Source organism: Acanthopagrus latus, chromosome 15 (genome assembly GCF_904848185.1).
Source record: "Acanthopagrus latus isolate v.2019 chromosome 15, fAcaLat1.1, whole genome shotgun sequence".
Lineage (NCBI taxonomy): Eukaryota > Metazoa > Chordata > Actinopteri > Spariformes > Sparidae > Acanthopagrus > Acanthopagrus latus.
The window spans coordinates 4,381,028-4,401,663 of record NC_051053.1 but is presented as its reverse complement, the minus strand read 5'-3'; the positions used below and the strand labels follow the sequence as shown (position 1 = coordinate 4,401,663).

General features: G+C 40.3%; 1 protein-coding gene across 2 annotated transcripts in view; it reads left to right on the top strand.

Moving 5' to 3' along the window:
- Positions 1-289: 289 nt before the first annotated feature.
- Positions 290-20,636, top strand: part of pcdh15a (protocadherin-related 15a) — a 245,217-nt gene continuing 224,870 nt past the window's right edge. For both annotated transcript variants that reach the window (XM_037124785.1, XM_037124789.1), the window contains exon 1: positions 290-734. The gene's annotated coding sequence lies outside the window, so the exon portion shown is untranslated. The remainder of the gene's footprint in view (positions 735-20,636) is intronic.

Genomic DNA, 20,636 nt, shown 5'->3' with positions numbered 1-20,636 from the left:
ACTCAGCGAAATTAATCTCTGAGAGTGTGTCTCTAAATCCAAATCGTATAAATTGGCCTAAATCTGGTTATGACGGGGCTGGACGCGGAGACATTTGGGAACCCCTGCTTGTGGTTACAACTCAAGCGCAACTTTGGGTGGCGCCAGAGCGCAAGAAAAGATGGTGTGTTGGGAGGGGGCAACACCGCTAATGGGTTAAATCTGCCCGGAGGATCGCTTTATGGCTTCGGTCGTCTCCACATCCCGGTGGATGATGTGTGAATCTTTTCAGCGGGTGGTTGGTCGGACTTGCCACCTGTCGGGAATGGCAAACAGGCTTCATCGCTGATTACCGAGCCAACCTCTCCCGCTGTTTTTTGTTTTGTTTTGTTTTTTTGTTTTTTTCGCTGGGAGACGCTCACATTTGTGTGCAGGGTCGCCTGCATCAGTGTAATAAAAAAAAATAATAATAAAAAAAACGGAGAACTTTGTGTGTGACCGGGTCTGCGCAAGAGAAAGTGAGCCACACGCACAAACTGGCAGCGCTGAGATTAAAACCGGAGTCTGTGCGCGCCCGGGAGGCTCCGACCCCTCTCGCTTTGAAGATTAGAGGGTTGACGACGTCTGAAGGACACTAAGAACAGGATTAGGTATTGTGCAGTCTAACCTACTTCTCATCACTCCCGCATCTTGTCCTTTGAATATTTGCGCAATGACCTTTGGTGCACTTGGAATACAGCGGGGGTGCCCGTGAGGTAAGGGAATATTTGTTTTTAATATACATCAATATATATTTTAAAGGCTGTTGGAATTTAATTACATTATGTGAAGTTAGGTCGGACATCGTAATCCACTGTGAGTACACAGCAGATGTTACATGCAAAATAACGCTCTTGTTGGAGCCCGTTACGCGCAGGTGCCATCTCGGTCCTTTTGATAAATATCATCGAAATCTAGATATTTGGCAGACGTTAAGTGCGAGAGAAGTGTTATTCCTCATGGTGAACATTGCACGGCTTCCTCCAGGGACCCTGCACGGTATTTTACACGCTCAACACGTCATCCAAGCGCTCTGGAGAAACAACGGTCCACGCACATCCCGGCTAATGTAATTTGCAGGATGTGCACGATCAATAGTTCAGGGATTCGTGTTTTAGTCCGCGCTGCTGCACGTGTGGGTCAAAGCTGCCATAACATGCCTCGACCTACTCTGATCAGGGCACCGAAAATGATTTTTCGCTTCCCTTCGAAGTGCCACTATTTAAGGAACACATGTGATCCGGATCCTCTAGGACAGTGGCATCTTTTTTAGCTCTCCCCACCGCAGAAGCCAGAGGAGACACGCACCCTGTCAAAAGAGATAGCTATAACGTGGACTTGATGTGAGGCTGATTCCTACTTTCAACAAAATTGATCCTAAATCGCAGAACATGTTTGCTGTGTAAAGAAAACGAGCAGTTCAGAGTGCTCGCTGAAGACTGTCCCTGCATCAAATATTTATCATTTGTAGTTCACCAAAAAATGTCAAAGACTGCTCTGAATGAGCTGGAACCACAGACAGCTCAGTTTATGGCACAGTAAAGTATTGCCAGAAGCCGCTGTGGTAGGTGTCAAAAAAGTTTTAAATATCGTTTCCATAAGCTGATGAACAAGCTGTTCTCAGAGGAAAAAAGGGTCCTCAGGACGTTGTTTGAAGCTGATAAGGTGGCAGGGTCCGCCAAATATAAACAAACTAACAGAAATTGTGTTGTCCTTTAGAGTCACTTTGTTTATTCAGTCATTAAAAAAAAGAGTTTGTTTATTTAGTTTGTTTAGAGGTAACAAACACAGTTGATGCAGCTCTTTCTCTTCTGATTAATATTCTGTCGCTAAAACTACATATTGCACCTTTAAAATGACTGCATTTGTGTGGTTGTAAGTTGCTGCAGCTGAGTGGGATTCAATCAGTAAGATGAATCATAGTGATATTGGAGTATAAGCATAGTGCTGCTAACAGTCAGCAGCAAGGGAAAAAAAAAACATGATCCAGTCATTCTGTTGACAGTGGATTTGCATTCATTTTGAATACTCTCCTTTCTTCTCCCTGCCACAATGTTGTTTTTGTTTCATGTGCACCACTGTTCTCAAAAGCCACAGGTTTGGGTAGAGTCCAAGAAGTGTGCAGGGAATACTTACAAAGCATTGCCACGGGATGTCTTCGTCAGTCGAGGGTTGGGCACGCTCTTTCTCAGAGGCTCACATTTGGGAAATGAGAGATGAAGAGTAGCGTGGCTCAGGCCAGCCAGACTCCATTTATATTCCGCCTGTGTCCTGCTCCATAGGCAGCCCATTGTCAGGGCACGCTCAGTGGGATAGCATCTGATGATTGAGGGGTATGGAAGGAGGTTGAAAGCCAGTTTGGATAGAAACTAAAGGTTCATTTATTGAAGGTTAAAGATATGTCATCACAGAGTCTGTGTGTGCATATAGAGTGAGAGTTTGTGGAGATGAATTTAATCCAAAATATACAAAAACATAACACGTAGTGTAGTAGTTAGCCTGTGTTGCATGATGTGCACCTTACCACAAAGCCACATTAATGTGGTCAGTGAAGTTTCTTCTGCTGATTAAATTCTAACCCTTTTTTGATTTACTTACAATTAAATGTATATTTAACCCCTGACTTTTTCCTCCATGGCCCGTCTTCTTTCTCAAATGTTTTCCCAAGATAGCTGGCAAATAAAAAGGGATTTCCAAGCAACACAGGTGCATCCCAAGTTTCAAAGGGTGCAGCCTCTCCAACGTCAGGTGCAACAGCCACACTGTGTGGCCACTCAGCCCTGGAAGATTCATGGCCAGCCAAGCAGAAAGATTTATCTGTTGTGAGGGCGTGAAATTGCAATGCTCTGCAGTATTCTGTCCAGGGCCGGTGAGAGAGACAGATCCTCCATTGCTCTGGGAAATAAAGAGGTAACAGAGAGGAGTCACGCACAGAAAAGGAACAAGCACTAATGGCTGCCTGTGCTCTGTCAGGTAGAAGTGATCAAGGCTTTATTTTTATATTTTTTTATTTATTTATTTTTTTTTGGAAAGGGAAAAGGAGATAAGCAGACTAGAGCAACGCAGAGGGAATAACAGAGGTATTCATCTGAGGAGTCAAACAAATGAGGCGAACTTTTGAAGACTGAGAAGTTGACACTGAAGTGCAGAAGTAGCAGGATAAGTAGTAGGACTGCACTCTCCGCGCAGCACTGATTATTCTTTTTTTTCGCACATTTAAGGTAATGCAGGTTTTCCAAATTTGCTCCCACTTGTTACAAAAGAAGTCACCAAAGTAAACCAAAGCAGAGCATAAGCACTGAGTTGTGACAAGAGAGAAATAGAAATTTCAAACTTAACAAATGTAAAGTTGCAATATGAAGAAACATCCAGTTTTAACTTATCTGTGGTTTTCCAGAAACGCACTAAGCTAATATTTATTGTGGTGATTGGGTTGGGTATACACAACTTAACTCAATGTTAACTCAATGAGGTGATGTGTTAAGTTCCGCAGCAGAAACAAGAGAAAACATTCACCAACAAGACCACACCACATTTTAAGGTTACGGTAGTTTATTTAAATTGGTAGAAGATTTTGGAGAAGATAGGAAAGAGGGGTCGGGGTCACTGGGAGATGGGAAAGGGGTCATGGTAGGTGGATGAAGGAAAAGGAGGGGCTGAGGTTGCTCGGTGAAGTGGGGGGCCTGAGTGGGGTGTGGACTGGCTGAACTGTCCAGGAAGCAGGGAGGTTGAGACTGAGAATGGTGGTACGTCTCAATGGCAACCACTTTTTTTTTTTTTTTTTGGCCATCTGTAGGCTACTCGATGGTAAGATTAAATGGATTTAAAACAAAATGTGTCAGTCCACAGTACGCCCAGTTGATATTCCATGATCCAATTACATTATAACCTCGACTAACTTTCTAATTCAATTTTCAGCGAAGTTTTGCCAAAGCAGCACACCTGTTAATTGCAACTTGTTAAAGGCATCATTTCACCCCACACTGACACATGAACCTCTCACGAATTAGATGTGAAGCCCCATTGCCCAGCCATCAGTTAGGTTAAACCGTTCTTTTGCGATTTATTGTCCATTTATAAAACATTTGGTTATTTTGTTTTTGCTGGCAAACATTTCATAAAAAATACAGACTATTTGTAATGAAGACAACCTTTTTACTACCTAAAAGCAATAAAAACCCATTCAAAATAGAGTAGTCCTCTCAGCCTTCCGACACTACTGAATCAAGCTTTTATGGCAGGCAATGTTAAAGTGTTGAGCAGTAGTGTAGCTCTTAAGAAGTATTTCAGTTCTTCAAAATATGGCTCTTGAATAAAACTGGGCTGTCTGTGCAGTAGGGAGACACAAATATTTAGGAAATCTGTGCTACACGAGCAGAGAAAACAGAGAAAAATGGCTGTGGGCAGTGGTGGACTCAGGATATAAAAATAAAAAGGGCACCACCTGTACACGGTGGGGCACCAGCACCCAGAAAGGGTACTGGAAGGGCACCCGAGACAGAACTTCATCATGTGTAAACTCTGTGTGGGAGTGTGCTTAGAAGACATGTGAGTTTTAGAGTTGTTAGAACCACTTCTGGGTCGCTGACTTAACCGGCCTTCACATGTGGTTTTCTTGGGCTAGGTGAACCCAGTTGTGAACGGTTGTTAAGCTGTCTAGAGGGGAGACTACATCGTAGGTGTGTTCCCTTTTGACATAGATGGATTCTTTAACTCCTCTTTCAAACCATCAGTCTTCTCTGGCCAAGACGTTGTCCTCAAAGAAAGGATCTTTCCCCTTCAGATGTAAGTGGACAGCAGGGTCTTGACGTGAGGAGTTGGCCCTCCTGTGTTGTGCCATTTGTTTATGGAGACATTTTGTCTGTGCAGTTTTGGCTGCGTTGAACAGCATGAACTACATTACTCTGCCTGTGCCTGGGTGTTTTGTCCTTAGGGTGGACAAGTTTCTGCCTCAGTCTGGCAACCGGATAATGTTTTTTGAAGATCCTGATGTTTTTTTTTTTTTTTTTTTTTTTTTTATGATGTCGCCCCTCTTTGTACATGTATTCCTACTCAAGAAGTGGAAAAGATGGTGAGGAAATTCTGGCTACAGGAAATCACTCTGTCCAGCAGAATCAACTTCGATCCAGACCACATTTGTGCCTTACTTGACCTCTGTCTAATGGCCAGTTCAGTCAAAGTGTCTACAGACAGAAGCACAGCTGTGCCATGGGCTCACTGGTGTTCCCATTATTGGCCAGCATCTGGAAGAAGTTGAGAGCAGAGCCTTGATTACCTTCATAGGACCTGCTCCTAGCCACTGGTTCAGGTATGTGGACCTCAGCCTGCCATACAAAGTCTGAGACATCCTAAAATCACAGTACATCCATGACACCTGGGTCAAGATCCGAACAAGGGAAGTGGAAGCCTACACAGATCCTATAAATGCTGTGGAGACAGTTTTCCCTTCTTGGACTGTGCAGTACACATTGAAGAAGTCAGAAGCCTCAACACTGAGCTGTACAGAACACACACAGATCAATACTTGCTGTTTGACTCTCATCGCCCAGTGGAGCACAAGCTGGGGTTCCTCAGAACCCTGAACCACCAGAAGGAACAGAAGCCTATCACGGTAGCGCTTAAAACCTGTGGCGACCCAAGCTGGACCTTTATCAAAACTTCCAAAAGATCTGGAGCCGACAGAGACGAGAAGAAAGAAAAATGCAACAACATTGTCATTCCTTACATCACGGGGATATTTAAGAAACTCAGGAGGATCTTTAATAAACATCATATTCCAGTTCACTTCAAACCCAGCATCACACTGAGGCAGAAACTTGTCCACACAGCCGTAGACAGAGTAGTGTTGTTCATGCTGTTCAGTGCAGCCAGGACTGCACAGGTTTGTAAACTGAGGAGACAAAACAACCTCCACAAGTGGTCCTAATGACTCTGAAACCCAGAGCTCACACATGTCCTTAACGACTCTGTAAGTGAGTTAGAATGTGAAGAAGCCTCTTGGATGAGAGGTGAAAGAAACACCTTCAAGAAACTAAAACAAGTCCAGTTGCCTACGAGTCAAAGTCAAAACGGCAAGTAGAGATTGAGGTTCGAAGACTTTTTTGTCCATTTTCGAAGGACCTATATGGTGCTGTGACCTACAACATTTCCTCAACCCGGTCTTGAGGTGTTGCAAATGTACAGCCCACAGCTTGTAGCTGCAGTAGGTCTTAGTAGAGCTCGACTAACCGTCATGGCGAGCAGCTGCAGCAGAAATATGTGTCCAGGCCCCCCACTGAAGCATGAAGGGAGAAGATGATTTCATATAAGTTATCTCAGTGTGGCAACACCAATAGTCTCAAAATTAATGGAAAGGGAGCTTGATATGAATATGAAAAACCATGCATGGTGACGCACTGCAGTTCTGTTCTGTGCTTTCCCTCTGCATAATCTCTCTTTTCTTGTCACTCTCAAATACAGTGGCTAGTTCTGTCCATTCTCCTGCTGCTCTCAGATAAGAGCTGTTTATACTTGATATAGCAGGTTTCTGATACAGCTTGCTTACAGGTATGTTGGATCCCATTTTTTAACAGAAAGACACCATGTACAAGCTCCTCCATATAAAACTCTCATCAAATGTGGCTGTGAGCAACAAACAGGCTGCATATTTGTTTCCACTGAATTGAATTTTGATAACGGTGTCAAACTACACAGCCAAAAGCTCAAAAATTGAGCTGTTGATTTTTTTTTTTTTTTTGCCATCCTCTTTTCAATCAATAATAGAGGCTGAACGCTTTTGTTGCTGACTTACCCCTCCTATTAAGTCCATCTAATGAGCAGGATCATACTGGTGCATGAGTAATTTAGCGTCAAACATGATCTCCCGTTGATAGCATGGAGGAATATATATATATATATATATATATATATATATATATATATATATATATATATATATATATATATATATATATATATATATATATATATATATATATATATATATATATATACATATATTTATAATTTTTGCTGAAGGAACCACTGACAGCTCCAGTTTTAAGTGGAAACTGGAGAAATGCAGATTATTTTCATCTGTAATTTCTGAGGGAGTTTTGCCAGCGTCCATATGTTTGCTGATTGAAATACTATTAGCATAACTGCATTAACATTTGCCCAAGCTCCAAATAAATATTGCTGTACAAAAAGCAAATAGAGAAGAAGGAAGTGAATTACCATACCATGATGATAGCCTGACTAAACATTGGCTGCACCATTTGTAAGTGTGGACAGATAACATTGTGGCCATGTTTTTAATTTCACACTTCAGCAAGAGTATTTATCCGGCTGGTGCGGCAGGTCATGGTATATGTACTCTACCGAGTAGACTGTTGACACCGCGAGCTTGCATCTACGTGTACTTTGATTATAGAATTATGAGAATATTGTGAATTATATTTCACAAACAACAGTGTATATCTCTGGATGTTTCATGTTGGAGAAATTGACATTTGAAAATGTACATCTTTTTAGGATGGTTTAAAACTATGGCAAAACACATTTTGTCATGTTTTTTTTTTTTTTTTCCATAAGTATTTATACCAAACAACCCTGGTCCAAGGAGGCTAATTGAATGTTAAATACATATGCTATAACCAGCAGCTCATGTGAGTTTTTTTGTTTATTCATTTGGAGTCGTGTTGCTGGTCACCTGACAACAATTCTAACACACAATCGTTATTCCTATTCCTATTCTCCTCTTATTTAGTCTGCACCATCTAGCTGCTCTTTAGCTGCTAAACGCTCCACTATGTTTACCAGCTGGTTGCTAACTTTTTCTTTGTGCAGTTTGGTCCTAGGCAGGCAGCTTACAGTGGGTTTTGTAGAGATTTTTTTGTTGAATACAGCTTCCTGCTGCTGAAAACGATGCTGATGAGAGTGTTTCAAAAGATAGTGTGGGCCATAAAGCCAAAAGGCTGAAAGACACTATAAAACTCTTAAGAGCTGATAGGAACTGCAAGCTCATTTAATCATCTAATCAACTGAATAGATGGAAATTACTGCAATTTTTAACTAAAGCAATCACGCAGAGGTTTAAACAATCCTACCAAGGCACTTCCAGCTGCAGTATTAGTATAGTGCATAGTGTAGTTGTCTGACACTGTGGCAGACAAACACTGCACTACTACAGCTGCTACAGTTGTTTTCGACTGGTCAGACAGAAAGGATTCTAATAAGCTCAAGGATGCACTCAGTGAAAGCACATGTTTCAGAAGCCAGCAGTACCAGAAGCACCATCAGTAAAATGATGCTCCAGCTGAAATCTATCTTTTTTTTTTTTTTTTTTTTTTTTTACTTTCAGTATTTCAAACAACTCCAAACATATAGGTTACAGTGTTTAATATAAGATATATATATATATATATATATATATACCAAGACCTAAGGCAGCCGTCTAAAGCCTGTGAAGGATTTTAGTCTCAGTAGGATGAATTTTGAAGCATTTGAGATCCACATCCAAATTTTCATGCTCCCTCGCTCACTCTCTTGAATACACACACACAAACACACACACACACGCACGCACACACACACGCACACGCACACACACACACACACACACACACACACACACACACACACACACACACACACACACACACACACATGCACATACACATGCACACACAGCTCCTCTTGAATATCTATTCAATGCCTAAATATAGTGAGAAGCACACAATACTGTGGAGCTCTCTGAGGCAATCACAGGTTGTGGGAGCAGCGTATGTGATTCCAGGGTGACATCTCACTAATTATGCTTTAAGTCATAGATAACCTAAGGCTGTGGGATATTTTGCTCACATATGGCATGAGCCTTAAGGATCCATGTTGTGTCAAAAGTAGCTGAGGAGCAATCTTTGGCCTTTGGCCTTAGACTTGGCCACCTAATTTAGATGAAGAAGAAGTTAAACATGTACAAATTGTTAAAAGTCAGTCATTTGACAGCTCTAACTGATTGACTGACAGCTAATCAGAGTTATTCATGTTCAAAAATTAGCAGGCTGTAATTATTTTATAGACTCTGAGATGCCATTTAGGCTCTAATCATTACTTTCTCACACACACTCTATTATAATTTCATACAGACTCATCTATATCCTCTGTCACATACTAATATACCCTCTTGCATGTACAATCATACTTTTATACACATACTCCTACACATAAACCATAATACTCTTCATAGTAGTGTATGCAAGTGGTTGTGTGTTTGAGAGACAGTGGTTCAGTGGTGAATTATACCGTATCTGAAGGTATACTTGTGTTCTTGAGAGTGTGTATCAATGTTTGTGAGAGAGTGTGTTAGTGTATGTGTGAGAGTGTAGTAGTGTATGTGAGAGTGCACTAGTGTATGTGAGAGAGTGTACGAGGGAAATGTAGCATGCGTAAGAGAGTATGATTCAATAATGGAGGTTATTTTAAAAAATTTAAATAAATCAACAGCAGCATGTCTCTTTTCTGAAATATATCTATTTTTCTGTACAAAAATCAGAGCTTGATGTCAATAGTGTCATTGTAACATCTTTCTAAAGGAACTGTCCCGCTGACATCGGTTCTGTAGATTTGCTGCAGTAGTAGAAGTACATTGTCTGTTAAGAGATGCAACTGCTGAATTTCAAAATCAGTGGAACTACAATGGATTTTTTCCTTCCTCTGCAACTGGCAGAGAGGGGTTCTTAACACTGCTGGAACTGACAACTTGGCATTTTTGCAGGAAATGAGACATTCGGAATCAATGAAGCCACTCCTCTCCAGCTAGAGACTAAAAAACATTGTTGTGCCAGGGACAGAATTCATGAAACCTTAGACCCACTGTGTGATGACGGCAACAATGGCATACAATTATTTACAAGTCTGGTACATTTTCTTAGTAAAAAGTAGAACAAAGCTAATCACTGAATATCAAGCAGCCACTGTTAAAGGTGCTATCGGTAAGAAAAGTTGATCTTTTAGTCTCATTCCCAACAGCACCTTTATTGTCCAAGCAGACTCTGGGCTACTTTGTAATAGGCTAAACAATTTAACAGGAACATATGATTGTAACATTTGGAGCTCTTTTGCACCACAGGGCCTTTCACGCTTAAATAAGTCAGCACAAGTAAACACTAGTGGAAAAATTTGATAATTATTTGATCAAAAAAGCAATCTGTAAGAGAAGTTAATTTTATACAGTTGGCTGTACTGTACCAAAACTAGTCTCATCACTGAAAAACATTACATGTTTTTATCAAAACACTGGAACAGTTTGCATCAGTGTGTAACCCTATCGTGCACCTTGCTAGACTAAATTCTAAACTTGCCTTACTGAAACACCTCCAACACAGTGCTTGCAAATAAAATGAAAATAAAACTTTCAGCATTTGATAGCAAAACCCTGTGTGTTCCCTACTGCAAAGTCCATGCTCTCCCTGAAATCATCATATGTGTCAAACAATGGCAGCATGAGGCAGTTGACGCAGGTGTTGGCCAGAGGCAAATACCATTCTGGGCTGAAGGAATGATCATGCAGGAGCTCAACTGATGGTTGAAGGGTGAAACCAACTTGAGATATCACACTGGCGCCGGCGGCAAAAGATTTCTGATTTCAGCCAATTTTGACAGTTCGTCTTGCTCTAACACACAGAAACACAATCAATAAATCAAGGAAAACTATTTAAATTTACATTCCAACATTCCAGCCAGTTAAAAGGACCATATGGAAAACTCCAAAAGGAAGTGAGTGATGTAAAGAAAGATTGCATGAAAGGAAGGCAGGAAGATGTAAATGAAATATAAAGATGGCATAGAAACAATTTCAAGTATAGAATGAATAAAAAATGTAAAATAGTGAAATACATTTAGCAAAGAGTAAAGATGATAGGAGGTAAGAAGAGAAAATAAAATGAAAGAGTTGAATGTGAAATAAAGAAAAAAACTAGAAAAGGAAACAGAGACAAAGTACAGAAGCAGAATAGACAAATCTGTCCTTTGCAGTCGTGATGCAAATGTGACAACAGTCCAAATATTTTCTCCTGGACCAATACTGTGTGCACTTGGAGTGATCAACTAAATGAGAAATGCTATACTTCAACACCCAGCAGGTAATCCCTCCAAAATGGTACCGCATGTTCCTCTACCCTCCTCTCTTTCCTTCCCAATTCAGACAGTCGTATGTGGAAAAACTTAACTAACTAAACTACTGGACGCATTTGGATTGAATCCACAACACCAAAGGTCTTCAGGCCCTCCCTAGATCTATACAAATGTGACAAAATATTCATAATTTCAAATGGAATTCACTACTGCAGTATGAGCTAGATAATCCAAGATGCCATCAGAAATATAAACAATATTATGCAGCAGAAATATGATATTTGATGTGCTTGAGAAATTTTAACATATGTTTCGTAAATTTCAAACGCAGTTCAGTTCCAGATTTGTTAGCTTTGAATCAATTCGAGAAGAACCGGGTTAAAATAATTCATTCATATTTAATTCAAACAAACCCCTCAAGATTCTGTGGACCAACTCAAACATGAAGACGTCTTGAACCAGTAGGTTTCTGTTTTCTATAGGTACACTTTAATGGCCTGAGACACCCTGCATTTGCCAAGTAATCTTGCAGTGGCTCTGTGGCACGTAAGAGGTTGTCCAGAGACGTACATTCTGACACCTAAAAACAACAAATAAGAAGAAAGATTGAAACACTACATTTGTAAGAAGCCAGTTTGAAGCATGCAGGCAAGCAAGAATGCAAACAGTGTGTCATCAATCTACAGCCTCCCTTTTGACAAGTGCTTTGCTGTGCTTTTAAAAAAGTAATGCTGCACATTTCTGAATAGGTTAGACCTGACTGCCTGTTCATGAGGGACAGCTGATATTACTGAGGCTTGGCAAATTTGAACATTGTGACATCTTTTGCAACTTTTTTAAAGCGATGTTTCAATATTTTATTTTCAAAATCCACTGCGATGCAAACATTGTAGCATCACATCAAATGTGATATGCAATCATCATGCAAGAGTAAGAAATAGAGGCACTGGAGAGATTACTTAAATGGCTGTGGTCGAACAGGGTCATAAGAATTGCGAGCTGACAAATACAGTTTTTATTACTAATTGAATGGTGTCAATGTATCTCCTATTTGCTGCAGATTCATGGTTCTTCTCTACGTTGACATTGTGCCACTCTGCTTCACCCAGACAACATCACGGTTACCTGTAGAAGCGTGCCTCCATTTGTTGAGCTACTATTGTCTTGCTTTACTGTGATTGGCTCAGCTATTATTTGCGATACATTTGCCTTTTTAACCTTCTCATACCAGTCAGCATCAGCAATGTATTCCAAGACGAGCATAAAATGTCCATTCCTTCAAACACTGGTGACAGCATCATCCCTCCATAAGCAATGGTAACATTTTATCCCTGGGGCCACCGAGGTCTACAGCCCCTTCATCCAAACCTAAGTCATCTGAAAACTTGATGCACATCAGTTACATGAGACTGTAGGACGGTCGTTTAAAGCCACACATGGCACCATCCAGTACTGAAGTCCTATTGATGCTGAAACTTGCATCTTAGTTTACTTTCAATTTGTGTGATGCAAGGTGCTGTTTTAGTGTTTGTGTCTTTTGATGCCATGTTAAAGGAAAAATACATCTCTTATTTAATACCATTTCTGTTATATAACTTTGAAACTTTTTTATGCATTCCCTGCTCCTTTGAGCGATGCAATTATTGCACTTATCTAACAAGGTCATGCCACCCAGTCACTTATGCATGGCTCTAAAGCCTGGCCATTTTAGCCTGGTTTAATTTCTGAATGGTATCACTGACTCACTGGTCTGCATGGCAGTGGTTGTTCTGAGGTCACTGGATGTTGACTGTCATTTGAATCCGAGCCTCCGAACTTTACTTAGTTAATAATTGAAAGTAAGACGACAAAAACATATGAAAAAAAAGAAAAATCATTTATTAAACCCCTTGCCAGATCATAAAACTGTATGCTTCATATCAAGTACAAAGTACTGCTTCACTTTTTAAAATAGCTACTGCAACTGGGAGAATACTTGATGTCTTAATGCACACTTCCTTTTGAAATTTGAATACTTTGTGAATCATAAAGTCATTCAGTTCTTGTTCCTCACACAACTTCTTTATGGACCTTGCTTTGTACACTGGTGCACAGTCATGTTGGAGCAGAAAGGAGTCATCCCCAAGCTCTTCCGACAACGTTTGAAGCATGGAATTGTCCAACATCTCTTGGTATGCTGAGCCATTCAGAGTTCCTTTCACTGGAACTAAGGGGCCAAGCCCAGCTCCTGAAAAACAACCCCACACCATAATCCCCCCATCCACCAAACTTTACACTTGGCACAGTGCAGTCAGACAAGTACCGTTCTCCTGGCAGCCACCAAACCCAGACTCGTCTATCAGATTGCCAGTGGAGAAGCACGATTCGTCACTCCAGAGAACTCGTCACCACTGCTCTAGAGTCCAGTGGCGGCGTGCTTTACACCACTGCATCCGACGCTTTGCATTGCACTTGCTGATGTATGGCTATGTTGGATGCAGCTGCTCGGCCATGGAAACCCATGGATGTCTGTAGCGATTGACTCTGCAGAAAGTTGGCGACCTCTGTGCACTATGCGCCTCAGCATCCACTGACCCTGCTCCGTCACTTTACGTGGCCTACCACTTCATGGCTGAGTTGCTGTCATTCCCAGTTGCTTCCACTTTGTTATAATACCGCTGACAGTTAGGAGCAAGGGAATTTCACGACTGGACTTGTTGCACAGGTGGCAGCCTATCACAGGACCACGCTAGAATTCACTGAGCTCATGAGAGCGACCCATTCTTTCACAAATGTTTGTAGGAACAGTCTGCATGCCTGGGTGCTTGCTTTATACACCTGTGGCCATGGAAGTGATTGCAGCACCTGACTGCAATTATGGATGGGTGAGTTAATACTTTTGGCAATATAGTGTACATCTGACATGATCTTTGGTCAGATATAGCCTTGTTCTTTGCAGGCGTGGCTGCAATCACTACATTGTCATGATGTTAGACAATTGTGTTAGTCGGACTTAAACCAGACTTTTATAGTCCATGTAAACATGTTAGTCCAGTGACACACCCAGATAACGCCAGATAATGGGGTAAGTCTTATTCTTTCATGAATTCCCTTTGTCAGATCTGAACTGGCCTTGGTCACAGAGCATTGACCCGGAAGTCGTCCATGGCATAAACCCTTAGCACAAATTTTAGTGTTTTTCACCCTTGGCTGTGGCGAGAAGTGACTCCAGGACACCCACGTAACCCAGCGGACTCTTGCACCACATCCAGCCCTTTTCCCTCTCCCAGAGTGAGCAGAGAAGGCCTGATAGCATGCAGATAGTTCGACACCACACAGTTGGAGATTAAGTTCAAGTGCTCAATAAAGACATGAAATAGTAATACTACTATAAATAGCAGAAAATAGCCTCTACTGATTTTTCTAAAATTTCAGTCCACAACCGATAGCTTTAAACATTGGAGTCATTTGTGTCTGAAGCACACATCAAGATAATAATGTCACAAATAACTTAACCAGCCCACGAATGTCAGTTATTATGAACAAGGCAGGTCCTGCTTGACATAAATAATATTAAGATCAATGTCACCACGTGTAGCACATCAGCATCCTAATGCTAATGTTAAAACGCAATTAGTTAGATAGCACTGGCCACAGCAGGGACACTTTTAGCTAGCTAGTTGTTACATTAGTTAAGAAAATGTTAAATGTTAAAATGTTGTTAATGAGGCCAGTGGCTTCAGTAAGTCAACAATCTTCTTATGTCTCCATTATGATTAGGAAGGTGGGCCGTGTCCGTGAGATCCCTCTTTCATGTGGGGTAAAAAAGTTAAGCCAATCAGGACCTGATAATTTAGCACTGCTTCCTTTTCAATCAAATTCCTTTCCGTTTTAATCAAACTTTCTCACGAAAACAACCATTCTCAATCACATACTCTATCATTCTGTCTTATGTTTACTGTCATTCTGTTTCCTAAACATGACCGCCCTCATTAAAATTTACAATTAATCTCTCTTACATATTATATTATTCTATTTCATATGTGATGATATCCTATATTTACATACACTACACTTCTGTTTCACATATACTATTGTTCTCACTGACATATACTAACATGTGTCAGAGTATAGTTGTCTGTGTGAGAGAGAAAAGTATAAGACGAGGTTGTTGTGTGTATCAGACACAATAGTAATCTGTGTATGCAAGTATGATAGCAAATAAATGAAATAATGATTGCACATGACATAGGGTATTGCAGTCTGTGTGGAAGAGTATTGTGGTGTACATATGAGATTATAATGTTGTTTGTGAGACCAAGTATCATTTATCACTGGTGGGGCCTCTCATACTAGACAGTATGTCTTACAATGACCTGACCTGCATACAAATCATCAATTGAAGGTTAAAACAGAGCATGACTAAAATTCATTCTGATGAATTGCCTAAAAAGGATGTGGAAAGGAGAAATGCACAGAGAAAGATGGCAGTATTTGAAGCTACTACAAGTTAGTCCTTCTAATTTGTACATTTGATTGGATATAGACTAGATTGAGAAACCACATCCACAATGAGGGTCTTGAAAGTGAACATATTGTTGGCAGCAAGTCAACAATCATCAGCACATGCTGTTCTAATCTTTAGTTCAATGAATACTAAACGCAAACTCCATAGAGGTTTAGATCCAACAAAGCAACCCATTAGGAAGTTTAGGGGATTTATGTGATCTGAGGATAGTGAAATGAGACATTGTGCATCGTGGCAACTAATGCTTATAGGAAACATATTATGCTCATTTTCAGCTGGATAATTTTATTTTGGGTCACTACTAGCATAGTTTTACATTCTTCGATGTTGAAAAAACACATCAGTTTCCACATAATGTCCAGTGCTCTCTTGGTCAGTTCACAAACACCTGAGCCAGCAGACAGAGCAGCTGTGCTAAAGCAATTCTTATATGCCCCAAATAGCCACTAGGTATAATTTATGCAAATGTATGTCATGATGTGTGATGTGACACAGTCATGGGATTGAAGGCGAGAGTACTGAAGAGAGGGGTTTCGGGCACTTCAGGAACAGTGTTTTCTGTGAGAGAGAGGAGTTTGTGCAGACCTTTTTTTACTTCCATGGTCTTTTAAATCCATTAGAACATACTGTATATAAAACACTGAGGGAAAGGAAACATAAATGCATAACAAAAGTAAAGCATAGGAAGTTTTTCAAAGGAGGACTGAAGTCACCAAATGTGATAATGCCTGAAAGATTTTACCAGTTTTTCATCGAGGCGACCAAGATCCCATACAGATATCGAATGTGAGTAGAGACTGGTGGTAAGCAAGACTCCATCCTTGCTTGGCCAAGTTAAACTATAGTCTTTAATATTCAGTGTGTCATATTCTCACCTGAAGCTGAGACATCCCCCTCCTTTGCATTTTCATAAGTATTTCTTCTTCTTCTTGTTTTGTTGTTGCTCGTTGAGAAACAAACATAAATGCCATAATTCCATCATGGTATTTACATTGTTATCCACCATTTAAGGCTTGACTGTTGCTGTTGTAATAATGTCATCTCACTGCACCCTCTTCCTCTGCTGTGATTTAATGGAACCCAAAACAGTGAGTGAATATTCATACAGTAGTTTTAGAATATGGAGATCCCCTGTGGCCCAACTGGTAAAGCGTGTGGCTAATGTGCAGAGGCTGTGTCATCCCTGCAGTGGCCAAAGGTTCATTTCCGACATGTGGCCCTTTGCTGCATGTCATCCCCTCTCTCTTACCCCGTTTCCCATCCTACTGCAGCTGTCCTATCTAATTAAAAGCCACGAAAAGCACCAAAACATTATTAAGAAAAAAAAAAGTTTGGTACATGTACCATGCTAAAACCTATTAGATGAATATTTGATGTCAGGCCTGTCAATGCAGCAAGAACACTTCCTCTTCACCTCTTTGGCACTCAGTCTAAATATTGTTTTAAGCTGTTTGAGCAAACAAACACTGCCTGTGTTTTTTTTTTTTTTCTGGAGAGATGGAGATGAGAAATCTCAAAAGATCATAGCTGGAGGGGCTTAGTCAATTTCTCTGCATGGCAGCTATATCCAACTGTTAGCTGCATGCAGGGAAGGACTTTTTAGCACTTACTTTGGTAAGGTTTATCTTCATTAGTCATTTGAAGGGAAACATCAAACAGTCTTTATCACTTTGATTGTAGGTACACAAAAATAAAACTCAATCCTTTGTAGAAAGCTGTAAAAAAATATTTTTTAGCCATGTATTATTTACCTCCAACACACTGAACATCACACTTTTGTCTGCATGAGTATTACTTACGATGAGACAAGAAGAATAGCAGTTCGTTGTTGTAGTTACATGGAAAGTATTTCTTCAATACCATCTTACCCAATCCTTCTGATTAGAGATTCCACCCTAAATCTTCACATGGACACAAAAGAAAAGTAATCTGATAAGAAGCTTTAAATCAAAGTATTACTTTTTGGACATGCACAAAATAGTTCTGGGTACTGTGAAGTGTCTGATCTATCAGAAATATAAGATAAGAAGCAATATAAGTTAATATAATTTCATGATATTTTATGATTGTTTATAAGGCATACCCACATTTTGTCCTGGGAACAATATCTGCATTTCTGGTTTGTTATATTCCTGCTTTGTTCATCTTTTCAAACCCTTGTGTGAGAAACTCATTTCCAAGCCTTTTCAAACACTCAAGCGCTCAACAATCCTTAAATCTTCAAATATCACCAACAAGTTGCATCAGCAACAGATTTGTTGGGCATGGGCATTTCAAGCATAAAATGAAATTTGGTAGTCAACAGAAACCATTCGCACCACAGGCTTATACTGACCGTGTGTGGAAAAGACTGGGTTCCAGCCTGATGATAATAACGTGATTTGGCCAAGGCCTGTAATAACTTGGTACCTGGTAGTATAATTTCCAGGTGCCGTAAAAATAGGGGAAAAAAACAATGTAACTCAGATGAGAATAAATTAAACCTCCCAATTCCAGGAGGCACAATCCACTTGGAGGCCCATTCACTGTCACCCTGTTGGATCCTCAGGATGATTCATAGACTTAGAAGGAATTCTGCTGTGTGAGGTCATCCTTTACAAAACTTTTCTTGTGTGGCATTCTTTTTTTTCACCAAGGCCTTCTCACAGCCTTGTAGCAAAGTCTTATTATATTGAATTTTAATTAAAGTACACTCGACTGAAGTGGCCTAATAAAATAAACCTTTCACAAGAAGGAGGCTTGACTTGATCAAAAGCACTGTAGAGTCTTATGTGCAACACACACTCCCTTAAAGGGATATTCCGGTGTAAGGTCTAATCTATGTTCAGACATACCTTGACACAAACCTGCCAACCAGCACTGTAAAGTCTAGAAAAGCTGTACCCGCTGTACCCGCTCTACCTGTCAAAATTTAAAATACTTTTACTTTATGTCCAGGTCTGGGTCTGGACTTGGACCGCGGTCCACCTGTTGGTGACCTATGTCCTACAGCATCAAGCTTAATGCTGTCATTTTGAGTCATAGTTCAAGCTTGTGAATGCACGGTTGATACTGTATATGTTTTGCTTGATAAAAACTGGATCTCTGCGATACTTTGGAGTAGAAATATTTTTGGTGCAGGCAATTCATAATCAGGTTTCAAGCTACGAACAGAGAGACCTCTGTTTCATTCATAAATACTGACAAACGTATGTGTTAAGCAATGTGCATGTGCCCATGTCAGCGTGTGACAAGCTGGTGACATCCTAACATCAGTGAAGACGATGAAGTAGATGAAGAAATTATATTTTGGCCTTTAAATGTCAACAAAACCAAGGCCAGAATGTTTGTAAGGAACTGGTTCTTTCTTCACTCTGTTCTGTACTTACTCTGGCTGTGAGTCACTTCTATTCATTGCCTTCAACCACATAACTCTGCTGTCTTGTTTGAGGTTTGCACTGGATGTTTCTATCCAGACATACTGTAAATAACATTGATTTTTTTTTTTTTTTTTTTATGCCTCTTGGTAGTAATGATTTGGGTTATTCTTCTGTCCATCCTATTCCTCTGATCAGAGTATCTCAGGATCACCTGGAGTAAATTACATTACACCTGGTATGAACATCAACCTGCACTCAAGGATGAACTTTTAAGAGTTAATTAAAGATTGATTAAAGATTGAGTCAAAAGTCAACTTTGCTGTGACATTATAATGACAATATAAACACTTTTCTGGCCATTATTCCCTGCCACAAGTCTGTGACCATACTTCACATTATGGCCCAGTTCCATTTCGAAAGTCTTACCCCTACCCCTCATTTTCTAGTGACCCCAGTTGTTCCTCAGAACAAAGTTATAAGGTGTAATGGTTGAAATATCTCCCTATAAAATGGGACAGCCCTTCAAAACACACCATCAGATGACATTGATGGTATTTACGTCACCACCGGACATTTCCAAAGTGGCATCTTTCGCATCAATCCCGGTATTATCACAATGCCATTTGCTATTGATCTGATCGGTAATAGAAAAGCACTGATGCTTGCAATTCCTTCACAACTTCACACTATCAATCGAGTCATCAAATTAATAAGTACACTATATTAACGTGACAGAGAGTTCTCATAGCCCTTGGTTTGAAGGCCCATGTAGCCCAAACACTTCTCCCATCCCCGCTGTCCCAACAAGAACCAGGACAACAACCCCCAGGTGTAATCACGCAAAACGGGGTTAGGGCTAATCATGGATCATGAATTTGAGACACTAATCTTTGGTGGTGATTGAATAGCTCTTCTGTGCTGCTCGCATGAAGATGCTCATTTGTTTGGCTGATATTGAGCTTCAGGCCATATATATATATATATATATATATATATATATATATATATATATATATATATATATATATATATATATATATATATATATATATCTATATATATATAGAGAGAGAGAGAGAGAGAGAGAGAGAGAGAGAGAGAGAGAGAGAGAGAGATACATAATTCCTAAGATTTCTTCAAAAGTTTCCCTCCATGCACTATCTGAGTTTGCACAGACATAGATGTAAGGTGTCTGAAAGCGGAAATCCTGCTTTTTAATTGAACAAGTACAAGACCCAGACTATCTGTAAAGGTGTACGTTGAAAATACCTCAGCTGAAGGAATAACTGTTTCATTAACTCACAACGATTCTTGAACTCCTGTCACTGTGTCCGTGGACCCCCTCGTGGAGTGCTGATTGGGAGTGTCATGAGTGGTTCAGCCAGTCAATTAGAGGCACCTTCACCTTATTAACCTCTATCTCACTAATGGTAGAGCATGCTGAAGAGCTTGAGTAAAGTACCAAAGTACATGCCCTGGCACTGAATAATGAGAGCCCACTACAGGCCTTTGAGCTTGAAAAGGCTGCCGTACATCCAGGCGGCGGCTGAAAGGGGAATGTATAGATTAATTAGATACTTATTCCCAGGAGAGGAAGACTGATGCCTGCAATGGAATGCGTGGACTCATATGTGTGTCTT